Genomic DNA, 4,844 nt, shown 5'->3' on the forward strand with positions numbered 1-4,844 from the left:
AGTAAAAGGGTAATATGCCTCCCGGCACTGGGATCAGCGGAGCTGCGAGGCCTCCCAGCACCGGGATCAGCGTGACAGGGGGCTGCGCCCAAACCCCCCGATCGCCCTGGGGCTCTGTGTATGACAGGGGGCGGGGCCACAACCTCCCTATCTGCCCTGCTCTGTTCGTGACAGGGGAAGGTGCCCCAACCCCTGATCAGCCCTGCTCTGTGCCTGATAGGGGGGAGCTCCCCAATCCCCTGATCGCCCTGCGGCTCTGTGTTTGACAGGGTGCAGCGCACCAACCCCCTGATCGGCCCTGCTCTGTGTGTGACAGGGTGCGGCGCCCCAACCCCCCCCCCCCCCACGGGCCCTGCTCTGTGTGTGACAGGGTAGAGCCATAACCTCACCATCGGCCCTGCCGCGAGTGTGACAGGGTGTAGCGCCCCAACCCCCTAATCCACCCTGCTCTGTGTGTGACAGGGGGCGGTGCCCCAACTCCCCTATCAGCCCTGCTCTGTGCATGACAGGGGGGAGCTCCTCAACCCCCTGATTGACCTTGCTCTGTGCATGACAGGGGGGAGCTCCCCAACCCCCTGATTGACCCTGCTCTGTGTGTGACAGGGTACGGAGCCCCAACCCCCCTGATGGACCCTGCTCTGTGAGTAACAGGGGGCAGCGCCCCAACCCCCTGATTGCCCTGCTCTGTGAGTGACAGGGGGCAGTGCTCCAACCCCCTGATCGACCCTACTCTGTGCATGACAGGGGGTGGCGCCCCAACCTCCCCATCGACCCTGCCTTGAGTGTGACAGGGGGCGGTGCCCCAACCCCCCCCCCCCCCACAGGCCCTGCTCTGTGTGTGACGGGGTAGAGCCATAACCTCCCCATCGGCCCTGCCCTGAGTGTGACAGTGGCATCGCCCCAACCCCTTGATCGGCCCTGCTCTGTGGGTGATAGAGGGCGGCGCCTCAACCCCCTGATCCGCCCTGCTGTGTGTGTGACAGGGGGCGGTGCCCTAACTCCCCTATCGGCCCTACTCTGTGAGTGACAGGGGGGAGCTCCCCAACCCCCTGATGGGCCCTGCTCTGTACGTGACGGGGGTGGGGGGGGCACTGCCCCAACCCCCTGATTGGCCCTGCTCTGTGCATCACAGGGGGTGGCGCCGCAACCTCCCCATTGACCCTGCCTTGAGTGTGATAGGGGGTGGTGCCCCAACCCCCCAATCAGCCCTATCCTGAGCATGACTGAGGGTGGCATCGCAACCTCCCAATCCGCCCTGCTCTGTGCATGACAGGGGGCGGCGCCCCAACTCCCCAATCAGCCCTGCTCTGAGCCCCACCAGGGGCTGCACCTAGGGATTGGGCCTGCCCTCTGCCACCCAGGAGCAGGCCTAAGCCAGCAGGTCATTATCTCCTGAGGGGTCCCAGACTGCGAGAGGGCACAGGCTGGGCTGAGGGACCCCCCTTCCCCCCCGAGTGCACAAATTTTTGTGCACCGGGCCTCTAGTGTTGTTATAATAGCTAGTCATTAAGATTATCTTATTAAGATGAAAGGACAGAAATTAGAACAAAAATCAGAGTCCACTCAGAAGTCTTCCTATTTGCCTTCTGACATTTTCAAATACTGTAAAATAGCGGGACACTGGAAGTACAATTGTCCTGTGCTTTAGAAGAAAATTGGAAGAAAAATAATGGTGAGATCTTACCAAAAGACAACCTGAAAATGTTATGTACTGAGGACTGAGTTTGGTAACTGGCAGGCTGGAAGCTTCAAAATATGACCACACAGAAACGTGGGCTGGACCCCATTTATGGCTGGGGCCCCACCAAACTGCTGCCATCCCTCAAGGAAAGTATAACCTAAAATTGCAATGGCTATTATGAGGAATTTGCCAATTCGAACAATGGGCTAAAGAAAACAGACACTGACTGGGTTAGAAGAAGGATTTAGTACAGTACTTATATAGGCTGAATGGGCCAACCTGGCCTCCTGTTGGCCCCACAAGATTAAAGATCCCCAAACAAGTCTGCTCTGTTTACTCCAGTGAGGAGAAATTTAAAATACTGGAGAGGGGGTGGGAAGATTACAATAAGAAACCTGACCAGCAATAGCTGAGACAATAGTCAGGCCAGTTATATCAAATTAAAAATTGATACCAAGGCTAGGGACCCTGGCCTTGACCCCTCAATGGGGACCCAAAGCCTTTTTACTCAAGAGTGGGCAAAACAGTCAGGAGATAGAAGAGAGCGATTTCTAGAACTCTTTGATATGAGAATTCAAGCACTGTGGTACCAAAACCCACTGGTGAAGCTATAATTGGGTTAAAAGAGTATGGAAATGTAAGGATTGATAAGATTATAAACATTGGAATGCTTAAATTATCTACTGTAAGACTTCCATTCAGCCAGATTTCAGGCAGTTCCAAAAGATTGTTGCGCTGTGGTTTAGCTGTAATTTTGTATGGTTGTTGGAGGATGCAAGTGCCGCATTTACCAGAAGTCCTTTTTTTTAAAAGTTAATCCTAACCTTAGGATATTTTTTCCATTGGTTTTTTAGAAAGAGTGGAAGTAGGAGAGAAGAAAGAGAGGTAGACAGAGAGAGAGAGAAACATTGATATGATAGAGATACATTGGTTGCCTCCCTCATGCACCCCAACTGGGGCCAGGGATCAACCTGCCCCCCAGGTACATGCCCTTTACCAGATATTGAACCCAGAACCCTTTGATGCAGTGGCCAACACTAACTGCTGAGCCACTTTCCACAATCTCTAATAATTCAGGCACCCACTTCACTGAGAAAATCATATGAATCTTGACAGATGGCCTTGTAAACTTCTTAGAATTATCACTGACCCAGCACCTTCAGTTATCAGGCAAGGTCAAGAGAACTAATGGGAAAACTGGATTCAAGCAGAACAATTTTAATTACATAGGACTGAATGAACAGATAGAAGGGTTACAATTTATTACTTTTTATTTGAAATATTACTGATTTTTAAATCTTTTGTTTTACAGACATAAGGAATATATATTTTTTTCTTTCTTGTAAATCATGTGTGACTTAAAGCAATTTGGTAAATTACACCTTTGTAACCAGTATTGAAAAAGATTATTTTTTTCTCTCTAATTGATCCCTCCAAACTTTGGAAATTCTCAACAATTAAGTATTTTTGTTTTCATGGTCATATATTTGTTTGTATAAGTCCAATAAGAATCTGTTCTCTTTACAACAGGGTACAATTAGAAACTAGCTCTATTACAAGGCTTTTTGACTGGAATGATACATTCGAGGGAGACGTGCACAAGCTCAGATATGACCAGAAAGCCTAAAGGAATTAAGATTGATTTTGGGAGTCAGTAAGAATCCCTTGGGGGGGCGGGGGAGGGAGACCTAGCCTGGTACATTGCTTACATGTTTCTCAGTAGTTTTTCCAGGTAAGGATAGAAGGTTTCTTACTAGAAGATGCAAAGAAAGAAACTCAGGGTACATTGGGGACCTCAAAATGAGAGTTTTAACCCCATCCTGTAGGTATTGCACGTGAAGTCTGATGACAAGTATGTGGCTTATCTTTTTCTGGCCTTGAGAGGCCTTTTTAAAGTTAAATCTGAAGATTCCTTGTGAAAAATTCCAGTAAGGCAGATTTAGAAGATCCTATGTGGTTAATTACTATTTTTGCTGGATTTATACAAACAATTAGGCCAAATTTATTGAAACTAAATTTGTTTTGCAAATAAATGTCTTAATTTTGTTTGTTTTTTTGGTAGAGATAAGGGTAATTTTAGAGAAAAAAATATTTCATTTAATATACCTTTGTGGACATTAGGGTCTTGTGCTGTTCATTGTCTTTTGAGTTGTTGTGTTTGTTTTTCCCTACCTACTAACTGGACCAGATCCTGATTTTTTTAGTTTTCTTAAATATGTGGCTGCAGCCCTCCCAACTAGCATTTTCATTTTCCCATCCTTTGGCTTGGGATCACTGAGAACTAAAACTGCCCTTTTCAAGGCCATGCAAGCTACAGTGGGACAACTTGATGTAGACTTCAGAGAAATCACCACAACAGCTCCTATATGGAAACTCTTCATGCCATTGACATTCAAGCTGCAGACCAGGGGAATCTGTCAGACTATAACTGCTGTCTTCACTCCATCTGAGAATGATTTGAGACAGACATCTAGAACTCTTCTTGGCTGCTTGCCTTCTGAAGTCTGAAGCTGCGTTTATAGTCTGCTCCAATGATTAACCTTTATTTTTCTTTTGTTTCCATAGAGATGCCTCTTATTAAATACCCTAGTGCTTCCACCATAGGCTTAACTTTGGGAGCCCACCTGCATCACGGCCTCCTAAAATGAAACACAACTGTTTAACTGAACTGAGCCTTCCTCAAGACTGAGGCTGGTTTAATGAGATATAGAACAGTCTACCCACCCAAATTCTGGAATGTGAAACTTCCAGGGAACTTTCAGAGGAGGCATTTGTGAGGGTCTAGTAAGAGTCACGCCAAGATGTGCCTCTGTGACATTCAGATTGTTTTGAGTTAAAGGGAACTTTAGCTGAAGGCTCAAGATAAACGTTTGCGCTTCCCCCTTAACTACTTAGAAAAATTAGAATGAGGCCTTACTCATATGAGATTATCAGGGATAACTTCTTTTGACCTATCTATAAGGTAGGGAAATTTTCTATTGACTAAAGGTCTGCTCTTCTTATCATCCTGCAATGACCTTTAGAAGCCCTCAATGCACGTTACCTCACATCTAGCTCAGGATGTCCCATACACTCATGTTCCTTTTCTATACCTGAACCTCTTGTGCATATGGGGTCTCTGACTCCCTCATGTACGTGGAGTTCATATATATTCTATATATAT

This window comes from Myotis lucifugus, unplaced genomic scaffold (genome assembly GCF_000147115.1).
Source record: "Myotis lucifugus unplaced genomic scaffold, Myoluc2.0 scaffold_10, whole genome shotgun sequence".
Classification (NCBI taxonomy): domain Eukaryota; kingdom Metazoa; phylum Chordata; class Mammalia; order Chiroptera; family Vespertilionidae; genus Myotis; species Myotis lucifugus.